This window comes from Myotis yumanensis, unplaced genomic scaffold, assembly GCF_028538775.1.
Source record: "Myotis yumanensis isolate MYYU_CA2020_CCGP unplaced genomic scaffold, mMyoYum1.0.hap1 SCAF_12, whole genome shotgun sequence".
NCBI lineage: Eukaryota > Metazoa > Chordata > Mammalia > Chiroptera > Vespertilionidae > Myotis > Myotis yumanensis.
In genome coordinates this window covers 43,495,928-43,510,522 of record NW_027223763.1, presented here as the reverse complement: position 1 = coordinate 43,510,522, position 14,595 = coordinate 43,495,928, and the positions used below count along the sequence as shown (strand labels likewise).

The following is a 14,595-nucleotide window of genomic DNA, read 5'->3' as shown; positions in this document are numbered from 1 at the left end:
AAAATCACCCAAGTGGTGTGGTCTTATTCCAGTTGTACGGAGGATGAAATAGGTTCTGAAGGGGCAAGATACTTGTTCAAAGTCACAAGGTTTTAAGCAGCAGCAGTAGGATTCAAATCAAGCCTTCCATTTGTCTTTCCTTATGTCATGCATGGAGTTGGTATGATCGGGCACCACCATAATGGGTGAGGGTGGCTTCAAGGTCTCGTGCCAGGAGAACTAGAAGGAGGATGCAAGAAACAGGAAAAGGCAAGAGGCGTCTGCTGCTGGGGCCGGGCAGTGAGTCTTTTCAGAGAGCTATTGTGGGATGAGAGGCTTGGGGTGTCACATTCAAGGTAATAGTTTAAACCCAATAGTGAATGCGTTTGGAGGATGACTGTGAAGAGAAGGGGTAGTTTGGGCTATGGGGCTTGAATCCAGGAGAGCCACAACTAATCTTCTTGAACTCTTTAATAATTCTTTTATATAATGTAGCCTGTTTGTTGGTTTTTTAAGTGCTCTGGTCACCAGAGTCGCAAATATGTAAATATAGACTATGCATGACGATATCAAGCAGGGAAATGAAAAGACTTGCCTAAAGTTATCTGGTATTTGTAATAGAACTTAAAAAAAAAAGGAAGAATGAGGAAGAGCTGCTTCCCTGGCTCTCCTACTTTTAGTAAGGCTTTTCCAGCTCCCTGAAAAGCAGACCACACCCTGCAAAACAGCCTGTTTGTGGCATTAGTTCATTTCCATTTTTATACTTCTAGAGCACAGGAGCAGTTAAAATCCCCAGTGGAGAAGGCTGCCCATTGTGTTTTCTCCAGCAGAAATAAAGTAGAAATAACCCATTCAAAGGGAACGTCAGTCTGGCCTGTGAATTTTTATGTTCAAGTTGAATCATTCAGAAACAGATCTTGAGCATTCTGGCAAGAAAGACATTTTGAGCCATGTATATTAATTGAAAAAAAGAGGATAAGTGATTTTTAATCAGAGAGTTGCTGTTGTAAAGAATTTCTAGAATTAATCAAATTAATGCACATTTCTAAGGAATTTCTAGAATTAAAAAGAAAATGCCACATATCTGGATGGGGTATTTTGACTAGATTTTTCTCCCCTATGTTATGTCCTTACATACTATTATGAAGGAGTTCTTACAAAGATGACAACTTAAAAAAATGAATACATAAATAAGAAAACTGAACGAACAGTCTCATTTATGGGAGAAAAGCAGATTCTTTGTAATTATTTGCTAAGGCAGAATTCTTTTCCTAATGAAAGACCCAATTTTAATTTTGTATGAGATCATCATAGATAAGAGTCACTTTGTAAGAGTTGTGTGTTAAATCATAAAACATTCCTATAGAAAATGGAACTTTAAAACATGCCATTTATAAAGTGTCACTTTCACTGTAGTAAAACAGCTTCCAATGGATAACAAGTTTAACTGGCTTTTTTTTTTTTTTTTTTTTAGCTCAGGCTTTATTTCTTATTTGAGGGTTGTATAGTAATTTTTATCATGCGTCATTACAAATACAATTTGTTAGAACAAAGCCTGTTGTGTAATCCTAATTACATCTTCCTGTATGATTAAATGAGGGCTGTATTGGAGGGTTTTTTCAGCCGTGGCAGCTGTAGCCAACCAAGAATTCCTGTGACTAACTGGTACTAATTGTTTGTAGAACAACCAGTGGGAGTAATATTCATGAATACTATGGAAATGGAATATTCCAAATCCAAATGGTTTGTCCCTTGTTTTCACCACTTTATTGTGGTTAGATTATTTGTACAACCAGGCCAAGTGAAGTGGGAGCTCTTAGTCTTTTGTTGTTAGAAGCTAAATTGAGGCTTAGGGAGCAATTGAAGGGTTATTTAAGTTACTGACCTTTAAACTTTTAAAAAAATTGATGAGAGAGAGATCTATTTGTTGTTCTACATATTTATACAGTCATTGGTTGATTCTTGTATGTGCCCTGACCCGGGATCAAACCCGCAACCTTGGTGTATCGGGATAATGCTCTAACCAACTGAGCTACTGGAATAGAGCCTTTAAACTATTTTGCTCATACACTCCAATCTGAACTCGACCATGTATATGAGTATATTAATTTATAAATGGTACACCTTAATGTAATTTAATATATTAGTTTTCAAAGTACATATGAATATTTAAAAGGGGCGGGCGGGAGAAGAAACTTGGGATTGAGGAAAGAGAGAATCTGTAGAAGAAGGTTCAAGATTTTGGGGGCTGAGCCCAGCCAGTGTGACTCAGTGGTTGAGTGTTGAGTGTTGACCCATTACGGTTCGATTCCCAGTCAGGGCACATGCCCGGAGCATGCAGGAGGCAGCTGATCAATGATTCTTTGTCATCATTGATGTTTCTATCCCTTTCTCCCTCCCCCTTTCTCTCTAAAATCAATAAAAATATATAAAACAAACAAAAAAAAAGATTTGGGAGCCTGGGGGCAGGTCTGAGAAACTTTTTCATTGTGGGTATCTAAGTTAATCAGAATTACTACATAATGACTCCCTGTTCTATTTTAGTTCCTTTGTGTATATGTGTGTGTGTATGTATGTGTGTGTGTGTGTGTGTGTGTATATATATATATATATGTATATATATATATATATAGTGTGTAATATATTGTGCTGCTCCTTGTCTATATATATATATTTAGACAAGGAGCAGCACAATTCCTATAGCATATTAAATAGGGGGAAAAAGCTTGAGAAGTTGGTGAGGGAGGTGTATAAGTGAGAACTCCTTCAGAGTGACAGAAATTCAACTAAAACTAAATTTCACAAATGCCAGTTTATTAGCTTAATTAAAGGGTACCTTCGGTCTCCTGGGATGACAGTGGCCTTTAGGTATAGCTGGACCCAGAAACTCGATGACGTCATGTTGCCATTGGTACTGTTCTTTTCAGCTACTAATGATAAGGCTTCTCTACATGATGGAAAACATGACCACCAACAACCCTAACTTCCTACCAGCCCTGGCTAGCAACTCCAACAAGAGGGCATTTTTCTCTGAATGTCATATTTTCGTCCCCGGTAAGACTGGTAGACCCCGTCTAGGTCATGTGTACTATGATCCACTAGGTGGGCCCCTATGAGGGGCGATCCAACCTTACCCCCATGGAAAGCTGTCCAGAAAGGTCCTCAAAGCTGAGGGGAGATACTTACCAAAAAAAAAAAAAAGAAAAAAAGGGAGGGGGGTAGTAGTTTCTGAACACCTCCAACAATGTACTATTTTCATGCTAGCAGAGCTCACCCATGTTGGGTTCTAGAGGTATTTAAAACAAAAAACAATCCAAAAGAGAGTTGATTCTCAATGAATTAATCTTTGCTGTTGACTCAAGCATTTAGAAACGCATTGCTCTAACACGACGACTGGACCTCCTTCATTTGTCAGAGTGCAGCCTTTTAGAGGTTTCTGTAGAGTGAGCCAAATCTGCTTCTGATTTTAGTTCACCCAGGGGCACACAGGCTTTTTGGACCAATTATTATCAGACCTCGAGATAAGTCACCTCCTACGCCATTAGTACTTGAAGGATTATCTGCCTCAAAGATTTATGTTCGGATTAATTGGGAGTGTACCGTAGTAGATTGCTGTGTTTAGAATCACGGTCATCCTGCAAATCATTTTCATTAGTGCTTTATTCAAAATTCTGTTGCCTTACATAATACTGACGTTGCAGGGAAATCTGAGTGAGCCTCTTCATTATTTATCTGGGGTTTGGCCTCAGCCTGCGGCACGCCCCCCCCCCCCCCGCCCCCCCGCCGAGAGTGTAATAGTTCTGGCTGGGGATCACCAAGCATCCAAAAGCACAGCGGCTTCCCGCTCCCAGTATTGTGGATTACTTCAGTTGAACAGCGAGTGAAATCTGCAAGACCTAGTAGTGAGAGAGAGAGAGGCAAGATGAGGTATAAAAAATACATGGCTATTCTGGAAGCAGCAGTTGGTATCACCCCTCTTAACAAAAGAGAACTTCTACCCGAGAGCAGAAGACACGTGAACCTTTGGCAGCACCCGGGGTAAGCAGGGGAGGCCAGAGGATGCTGGGTGGGTGCGTGGGGGCCTAGGTGGAGAAAAGGGTTATTATCTCTGTGATAAGGGCAATAAATGTGGAATTCTTCATTGAGAACTTGGCGGATGTGGCCTCCCATACGGATTTAAAAATAGTCAGTAGTGAAATTAACGGTAATGATACTCTAGGAAATTCCGGGTGTAACAGCCGAGAAGATGAAGATGAAGTCTAAAGTAGAATTTTACATCTAGATATTTTCGTTTCCTGATTTTGAAAATATTTTCATGGTCTAGCAATATAGCAATCCTTAAAGACGGAGTAAAAGTGTCTTATTGTTTTTCTACAATGCAAGTGCTTCTCTGACTGAGGAGCATGTACAGACTGTTTCAGGCAAATACTTTTCTTGAAACAGCAGTTTTTTTATTTCACATCTTTTTCTGAAGCCCCAATGATTTTCCCTGTTGAAGAAGGGGTTAGACATGCTTTTCTGAATGGTTAGAGGCCTCAATCCTTACTTTTCCCCCTGACGTCCCGATGAGAAACTTAGTTTAAGGTGTCTGTATGGTGGTATTTTTAGGGAATGGATTTAATTTTCAAAACTGAATGAGCCACACATTAGAACTCACCCCAGGATCAACTCAAGGAATCTGTGTAACATTTCTTTTTTTTTTTAAATATGTTTTTATTGCTTTTTAGAGAGAGAGGAAAAGAGGAGAGAGAGAGAGAAAGAGAAAGAGAGACAGAGCCCGGCTGGCTGCCTTCCACATGCACCCAGCTGAGGATTGAGCCAGCAACCTCTGCATGTGCCCTGACCAGGAATCCAACTTGAGACCTTTCGTTGCAAGGTACGACACTGAACCACCTGAACCACACTGGCCAAGGCCTGATAATATTTCTTTTTAAAAAGTAGAAAGTCACTGTCTTTTAAAAAAAAATCATATAAACAAATTACATTTATTATGGAAGATTTGGAAAATGCATAAAAACACGGGAGAAGAATCACACATAGTCTCATCTCCCTAGGAAAATTACTATAATTATTTAGGTTCTCAATTGGGGTGGGAGTGGTGCACGGTGGTGGTGGAGTCATTTGCCCCCCAGGGACGTTTGGCAATCTCTGGGCACATTTTTGTTATAGCTCAGGGGGCGGTGCTACTAGTGTGTACTAAGTAGAGGCCAGAGGTCTTAAAATGGACAGGCCAGTCCCCACAACAAAGAATTACCCAGCCCAGATGTCAGTAGTGCTGCTGTTGAGATGTGTGATGGAGGTAGATTTTCTTCCCATCTGTCAAAGGTAGTTTTTATTAGAAATAGATGAGATAATTCTCTCCGAAATTTTAGGGATGCTTTAGAATGGAACCCTGAGACAGCATTATTCTTATTACTTATTCTTGTATGTTGTTATTATCATGTTACTGTTCTCTTAAAACGTAAAAGGAGTGTTTATATGTATGGAGGTGACTCGAGGAGAGTCCGTGTGGGTTAATGTTCTTTCCTGGGGGGTATGGAAAACATGTTATAATGGTCAAACTGTGAATCTTCACGTGGCCCCTAGAGATTGGACATGCTGTAACCCTGGACCTCTGCCAGAGAATGATGGACGATTAGAGTTGGAGGAACGTTTGTCAGGGAGGTAAATAGGTTTCATATGGCACGCCAGAGCCAGCTGATGTGTAGGCTGCTCAGAGAGTCAAGTTAGGGAGGACCCCGAAGTCAAGTCCGGGCTTAAGCAGGGAAGGACTATCGCAATTGTTGAGGGATGTTTGTTCTGGATGTATAATTGGAGAATTGGAGAGCTGCAACACGGCCTGCATATTTATCATTCCTCAATTTTCATTTAGCCTTCACATTTTACAAGCATGAAACTCAGCCTCATTTGAGTCATCATTGGGCTTGGCCCTCAGACAGCAACTGGATGCTCTCAGTTTCTGGGTCAGGGTCATTCATGAAGGGATTCATCCTACACAAACTCACATGATGCAGATGTGTGAATTGATTGCCAAATTATTACTAATTTCTTTTTTTTTTTAATGTTTTTATTGCTTTGAGAGAGAGAGAGAGGAAGGGAAGGGAGAGAGAGAGAGAAACATCAATTGGCGCCTCCCACATGCACCCCCATGAGGGATGGAGCCCGCAACCTGGGCATGTACCCTGACTGGGAATCGAACTCTCAAACCTTTCAGTGCCCAGGATGCGCTCTAACTAACTGAGCCATACCAGCCAGGGCTATTCGTTTCTTTTCCAGCAGTTGGAATAAGTACCTTCAGTAGAACCAGCTCTGCTTCTCCTCATTCCCCCAAACAAGTGAAACAGAAGTCAAATTATTCATTCCATCATAATCCTATTAAAGGAAGGTGAATGTTCTTTCATTTTTTTCTTAAAGAGACATTCCCTTAGGCCTGGTGAAAGTAGCACTGGGCACAGGACAGCAAGGTCTTGTATCTGTAATACTTTGAATACACATGGACAAAGTACTGTTTTGCTGATCCCCATTTTTTTGTTAGACTCCCTTGCTACCTGACACAGCCTTCCTTTGGACATAGTATTATCCTTCACTAAGGATGGGTTATCTTCTACTTTCATTTTATTAATAATTCTAAATATTTCAGCAGCACCTCAGTGTCTCATTTCTGAAGCTTTAATGTGCATAAGAATCACTCTGTTAAAGTGCAGATTTTAATTTTGCAGTCATGGCGGGGCCTGGGAGTCTGCATTTTAATAAGCTTCCAGGTGATGCTGCCAGTTCAGGTGAGCCCAATGGACGGTCCAAATGATGCTAATGGTTCAGCCCAGGAACCACACTTGGAGGAGCAAGCAGCTAGAGAAGTGCTTTTTATCACAGCCTACTTGTTCTTTCTTGACCTCGAACTTTCTGATCTTCCTAAGGACTTTGAGTCCCAATACGTCCCCTCACTGCACTGGTGAGAAGTTAGGTGGTTGGCTGTGCTTCTGTGGAGGGAAATCTGCCCATGAGCTTTCTGACTGGAGATTTCTAATTGGGCTGGTGGACTGAATAGTGAAGACAATATTTCTTCCAAGAATTCTGTCTCTTTCATTCTTTTCAAGAAGTATTCTGATTACTACAATATGGTAAGTCCTCACTTAATGTCATGGATAGGTTTTTGGAAATTGCAATTTTAAGTGAAATGATGTATAATGAAACCAATATTACCATAGGCTAATTGATATAAACAAGAGTTAAGTTCCTATAGTATATTTCTGGTCATAAAAACATCACCCAAAATAAGCCCAAAACACGTTTCATCTTAAACATGTTAGAAATAAATGTGAGCTATACAGACGTTTAGGAGAGATTTCTAAAAACAAGATAATTCCTTTCCAAACTGCTGGTTCTAGTTCAGGGTCACTGGTGACCACAGCGAATCTCAGCTGCCCAGGGTGCAAGGTGGGAACCACCTTGGACAGGACACCCTTCATCGCAGGGCCACCCACACCCACACCCACACCCACACCCACACCCGCACTCACTCAGACTGGCACAATTGGACACGCCATTCACCTTGGGTGCATACCTGTGGGATGTGGGAGGAAATGGAAGGAAACCTGAGTCCCGGAGAAAACACATGTGGACACGGTGAGAACATGCAACTCCAGCAAACAGTGGCCTCCACTGGGAATCAATGTTATCTTTTAATCAACATTATAATGAAACCAGGTTGAAAGAAATGACATTGCTCGAGGACCTGATGGCCTTGTAATGCTGCATAGTATTCAAGGGGGGAACATGCAGGACATTGGTAACACTCTCAGCAATAAAATAAAATTTAAAAATGTATGGCAATAAAAATATGCAATTGACTAGACAAATAAGTGTTTCAAAAAATTGCTCATGAATCAATGTTTGTACATTTTAAATACGCTAAGAAGCTGCAATGTTGGCACCCTCTGGTGAAATATTTGGATAAATTCCTCTTATAAGAGAATAAAACTCCAATATGTGTTTTCTTTTTTAATATATTTTGATTGATTTCAGAGAGGAGAAGGAGAGAGAGATAGAAACATTAGTGATGAGTGAGAATCATTGATTGCTGTGCCCTACACACCCCACACTGGGGATCGAGCCCACAACCTGGGCATGTGCCCTGACCGGGAATCGAACCATGACCTCCTGGTTCATAGGTCAATGCTCAACCACAGAGCCACGCTGGCCGGACCCAATATGTGTTTACTAAAACAAAAAGGAAAAAAAAAAAGCAGCTGCTTTTGCATTTTAAAACATAATTGGAAGCCAGGTCATGATTCAGCTTTCAAAATGTCCTGGAATTCATTCAGTACCAACTCCGTCCTTTTTGTACTTTTTCTTGTCTGTTAACAGGGCTGTGCTCTTTGGCATTCTACTCTGTAAACAGTATAGTCACATGATAAGCCCAAACCACCAGCTACCAACCAATCGGCTGAATGTTGCAAGGTCGCTGAAATGCAGATCGGAGGACTTGTAAACATGCGCATATTTACCCCATCACCTGGCACATAGTAGGTGCTCAGCAAATATTTGCCCATGCTTACTCAGTTTTAGTATAGTCACAAATGAAGAAAAGAGGACATATAAAAGAAATTGACACCCAAACACAAAAATACCAAGCCACCCATGGATTTTCCTTGTAACATTTTGTAGTTTTCTAGCTCTCGCTCAGGTTACCTGAGAATAATTTTAAATATTTGTTAATACTGTTGCAAACCAAGAATATAATTGAGTTCTTCCGGCCAAGTTTTCTCTTAATTGAAAGGCAGCCCTAGTCAATAATGGTGTACTTCAGAAATGGCTGCTTGTTCGTGGTGGTTCCTACACAGGTCAAAAACTTCAGGAATGTTATGAAAGAAAGTGAAAATGAGGGTGTCCTAGAAGGGCAGAAACCAGATTTAATTGAAAGGCAAACCAGTTTAATAAAAGAAGCAAGTTCTCTTTGGAGCTGATACCTGTAGAAACATTTCATATTAAGGCCAAAAGCATAGCCAAGCCCATCTTGGTTGGCTGGCAGTTTATTTATCTTTGGAAGTAATAAAAGAAACCATGTATGGGGCAGGCTCTAATCCTGTTGCTTGCTTTGTAGGTTGTCCAGATGGCCTTGCTTTAGCCAGTGCCTACATTTCCTGCTGATCCTTGGAGAAGGGAAATGTGTCCCCTGCCTGTACAAATAAAATCAACACTATCTTTTATTTCTTTTTCATTGTGTGGGGAATGTTTTGCACACACGCCACAGTCTCACTTTGTCTGGTAAACAGGAGAGTGTGTCCAGAACTGGTGAGAAGCCACATTCTTCCTCCCACTGGCGCAGTTCTCTGTGTCCAGGCCCAGGCCCAGCCCTGAAGTGAGCATGCTTCCTTGTGCTGTTTGAAAGGCACATTCGGGATTGATAAAACTGTTCGGAAGGGCTATTTCTTGGATTTTCTAAGGATAAGGCGTAAAAAAAGAAAAAGTACTTGCCATCTTTTCTGCTTGTGGGCAAACCGCACACATAAAGATGAACCGGTATAAATGCAGTGGAAAATGAATTCCCGTTTAGTTTTAAATGTTTTTCTCTATTGTATACTTTAAAATGGTAAATTTTATGTTGAGTGTATTTTACCACCATTAAGAAAAAAGTTTTCTCTTAATATTTTTCCCTGCTGAGTATGTTTGTAATCTCAAATTCTTATAAGATCTTGTCCTTCAGGATGACCTTCAGGTAGATTGATGATGCGAAATTTTACACGGGTAGTCATTTTCTCCAATTAAAAAAAAATTATTAGAGAGAGAGAGAGAGGAAGAAAGGAAGAAAGAAAGGAAGGAAGGAAGGAAGGAAGGAAGGAAGGAAGGAAGGAGGGAAGATCAATTTGTTGGTCCAATTATTTATGCATTCATTAGTTGCTATCCTGACTGGGGATTGAACCCGCAGTCTTGGTGTATTGGGATGATGCTCTAACCAACTGAGCTACCCAGCCAAGATGATTTTCTCCAATTTTTGAAGACTGAAAACATTAGGGGCAGCAATTCCATTCTTAGATATAGATCCGAGAAAAATTAAAACGTCCATTTACATTCTTTTTTTTTAATAGATATTTTATTGATTTTTTACAGAGAGGGAGAGGAATAGAGAGTTAGAAACATTGATGAGAGAGAAATATCCATCAGCTGCCTCCTGCACACCCCCTACTGGGGATGTGCCCACAACCAAGGTACATGCCCTTGACTGGAATCGAACCCGGGACCCTTCAGTCTGCAGGCTGACGCTCTATCCACTGAGCCAAACCAGTCAGGGCCACATACATTCTTGTGTTCACAACAGCCAAATAGTGGAAACAACCCAGATGTCCACCAGCTGATGAAGAGATGAGTGAAATATGATCTAACTAAACAATAGAATTGTATTTGGCCATAAAATGGAATGGAGTTCTGATACTGCTACAACATGGATGAAACTTGAAAATATTATGTTAAGTCAAAGAAGCCAGTCACAAAAGGTCACATATTGTCTGAGTTGATTTGTATGAAATCTCCAGAAGAGGTAGATGTATAGGGATACAAATTAGACTGGTGGTGCCTAGGGCCAGGGTGTGATGAGGAGAGGGAATTAGAGGATGATGGGTAATGTCCAAGGGGTTTCTTTTTTTGAAATAGTGACAACTGTTCTAAAATGGATTGTGGTGATGGTTGTACCACTCTGTGAATATACTAAAAACCAAACTATAAATGGGTGAATCATACAGTAGGTGCATTTCCCAAGATCTCACCGTGCTGGCAATGACCATGCTGGGTTTTTAACAACCCTTTCTTTTTCAGGGCACAAAGTACCACATTGTTATCATCTCCCTGTGAGTGGGACTGGCACCCCAGCTGTACCTCCGGTCACAGGTGCTCCACGAAACACAGACTCCTGCCTCTGCACAGCCTGCTTCACCAGGTACTTGCTTTCTTCTTAAAACAAACAAACAAAACATTTTTATTGATTTCAGAGAGGAAGGGAGAGAGAGAGAGAAACATCAGTGATGAGAGAGAATCATTGATTGGCTGCCTTCTGCATGCCCCTTTCTGGGGATTGAGCCCGAAATCCAGGCATGTGCCCTTGACTGGAATCGAACCCAGGCTCCTTCAGTCTCGCAGGCTGACACTCTATCCCCTGATCAAAACCAGCGAGGGCGGTACTTGCTTTCTTTGTCTCTCATCAACCTAGTTACTGGTTCTCCTCCACCAAAGTTTGATATAAATTATTTCATGTCCTCGAGGTAGTCAAGGCCACCATTTTCAATGTTAACATCCTATTTACTAAAAAACAGAATCATCTTGCCTGCGTTTATGGTCTGAATTGATAGGTATAACTTTGGCTTTATGTTAATTGAGGTTCTTCCTGGCTAAAGCATGTAAGTTCAACTCCCATGCTTCAGGATAAATGCCTAGCAAGGTGTTTTGGTGTCTGTGGTTGTAGGTCATTCTGGCAGGTCACCTTTCTCCCATTATCTTTGAGGTAGAAGAATTATATAAAAGACCGGCCTCTAAAGATTAATTATGTACATGCTTTTAGTGGAAGATGAAGAGTGAGTATTATCTATTTACTGATTCAACTTTAAGTATGAATTAAATGGGATTTACAAGGTATTAAACTGTATTTTGACAGATGCTGTGATGTATTCTTAGTTACACTTTAACCCCTGATTATAGACCGGTCTATGATGGCTGGCTGGAATGGGGCTAGAATTTTTTTTTTTTTATGCGCTTGTTTCGTCATTCCTGTCTGTTTAAACTCGCAGCCCCTGCTGGGGTGGATTCCAGCTACACGTCAGCGCTGGAGTTTAGAGGCGTGTGAATAGCATACAGCTGTTCATTTCCCAGCGCTTCTGCCTTCTAATTGTGTGATCTCGGGCACATGTCTCCATTTCTTGGAGTCTCAGATCTTCGTCTATAAAAAGGGAATGTTAACATGAAGCTAAATGTGTTAACATATAGCGAGCACTGGGCACATACCAAGGCCTTGCTTGGAGTCCAGTTGTCCAAATGGAAACACTAGAATGGGGAAGTCCTCAGTTTCCACTGCCCCAACAGGCCGGGGTGGGGTTGTTTATGAGATGAAGAGTTCTTAAAGCTTCCAACGTAAGAAGACATACTTGCCTAGACTCCAGAAATAGTTGTCCTGAAAAATTTCTAGGTTGGATCTATCGATCGAGTCAAATGAGTTGGGACAGCATGGAATATGGCGGGGTGGGGGTGGGGGGCGGTTTGAAGCTGACATCGTCGGAGGGAAGGATTTTTCTGACTTAAACACAGTTCCGCCTGATAAATACCTCCCTGGTTCTGATTTCCTGTAACCACATCAGTTTGGTTTCCCAAGGCAGTGCCTTTCTCCAAAGCTCCTTTATGTATGGGCACTGAAGGGTGCCCTTCCAGCGGCTGGCAAGCTTGGGGTGAGGATTTTCCCCGCAGCATCCACATGGATCTAGTTTCAGATCCGGCAAGTATTCATTAAGAGCCTTTTATTATCCTCAGAACAACCTAAGAGGAAGGTATTCCTAGCTCTCTTTTGCAAAGAAGGAAACCGAGATTCAGTGATTTTAAATGATTTCCTCAAGATGTACAGCCCCTGGCTTCCAAATGCAGCGAGATTCCTAGAATACCAGCTGGTTTCCATACTAGCTCTACAGAGCTTGAAGCCTGAACACATAAACTCAGATAGTAAACAGCTTTTTCTCAAGGGCCAGTTCTGATCAACTGGTAGTGGCTGCCTAGAGGAAGGATTCATAGGCAAGTGTGTTGGGCAAGAATGTTGGGATCCACTAGCAATGCCTGGCATGGGGAGAGGAAGGTGCCTGGAGAACCTGCCTTTGACCTGGGGTTTTTGATCATCGGCCACTACCTGTTCTGCCCTCCTTTTCAGTCTTGGAGTCTGGAGAGCACTGTTTGCCTGGTGTTTGTTGCTTGATACTTCACCAGGGGCTTTGGTGATCACGTTTCTGACATGGCAAAATCATCTTCACTTCTTTGCTTTTAGAAAGGATGTTAAGAATTTGGGCAGAGACTCACTTTCCTAGACATGGATTCTCATTGTTAGGCAGTCTGGGTATCTTAGAGCTATTACCAACTCACCCCATAGTGTGGGCTTAGAAAAAGTGAGTTGTAAGTGAAGGCCCCTCTGCAGTCCTCCCGCCCTTAGGGGCTCCTGAGTCTATAGTAATACTGTGCTGGGGGAGCTCACACCAGCAGCCAAAGCCCTACCTACTGAACTGGATAAACCCAGAACAGCTGTTCTGAAACTCGAGCTGCATCAGAATCACTTGAAGGGCTCATTAACAAAACAGATTCTTGGGTCCCAACTCCAGAGGTTCTGCTTCAGTCAGCCTGGGGCGAGGTCCAGGAATTGGCATTTCTAACAAGTCCTCAACTGGCTGATACTTCTGGTGCTGGACCACACTTTCAGAACCATCCACCTGGAAAGTACTTGTGGCAGCTGCTTTAGAACGTGGGCTTGCTTGGGCACAGTGGGTATGGCCAGTTTCCCTGCGCGCGTGGTGAAGAGATTCTTCCTCAACAATCAATGAGTACCTCACAGCACTGCCTGAGGGAAATCCAGAGGCATAGAAGGCTTGTCCTGGGGGACAGGGGATCTAGTTTGGAATCAGTAATTGCACTGCTGTGTGGGAAGGGCCGCACTCACCCCTGTGAGGGCGTGAGAGCAGAAGGCTGAGGCAGTGACTAAGTTGGGGGGCGGAGGGAAGAAGGAGTGGGGACCCCTCCCCTTGGGAGGTGATATCTGAGAGGAAACTTGAGGATGAAACGTTCTTGGCCAGGTATGCAAAGAGGGGAGAAGAGCCCTAACTGGTTTGGCTCAGTGGATAAAGCATCCCTGCGGACTGAAGGGTCTCAGGTTCGATTCCAGTCAAGGGCATGTACCTTGGTTGCGGGCACATCTCCAGTAGAGGGTGTGCAGGAGGCAACTGATCGATGTTTCTCGCTCATCGATGTTTCTAACTCTCTATCCCTCTCCCTTCCTCTCTGTAAAAAATCAATAAAATATACTTAAAAAAGAAAAGAGGGAGAAGCAGCTCGAGAGCAGAGGCTACATCAAAGGGCCTAGAGGTGCTGCAGGAAGCTGGAAGAAGAGCGGTGTGTGTGTGGTGAGACTTCCATTGTAATTCCAGTATGACGTGAAGTGTCAACCTGCAGTGGTGACAGGGAGAGCTTTATGATGATTTGGGTGCTTTGGTAGTATAGTTGGTGCTGTGCCAAGTGTTTTACCTGCATTGTCTTCACTCATTTCCCATACCCACGTTCTAAGGTGTCGGTCCAACTATAATCCCGATTTGTGTTCGTTTCCTCGAACTGCAGTAAAAAACTGGGTACCTTAAACAATAGACATTTATTGTCTCCGTTCTGGAGGCTAGAAGTCTGAGATCAGGCTGTTGGCAGGGTTGGTTCCTTCTGAGACTTAGGAGGGGAGGACCTTTCCTCGCGCTCTGTCCTTGGAGGGTAGATGGCCGTCTTCCCTCTGCGTGTCTCACTGTGTCTGAATTTCTCCTTTGTATAGAGACACCAGTCATATTGGAGAATTGGCTACCCTAAAGGCATCTCTTCCACTTGATGGCCTCTGTAAAGACC

At 42.3% G+C, this 14,595-nt stretch overlaps 1 protein-coding gene across 2 annotated transcripts in view; it reads left to right on the top strand.

Annotated features, from left to right (window-relative positions):
• TJP2 (tight junction protein 2) overlaps positions 1-14,595 on the top strand; it is a 112,806-nt gene that overhangs the window by 17,514 nt on the left and 80,697 nt on the right. For both annotated transcript variants that reach the window (XM_070431539.1, XM_070431535.1), the window contains one exon: positions 10,792-10,912. The gene's annotated coding sequence lies outside the window, so the exon portion shown is untranslated. Of the gene's footprint in view, positions 1-10,791; positions 10,913-14,595 lie in introns of those variants that run through there.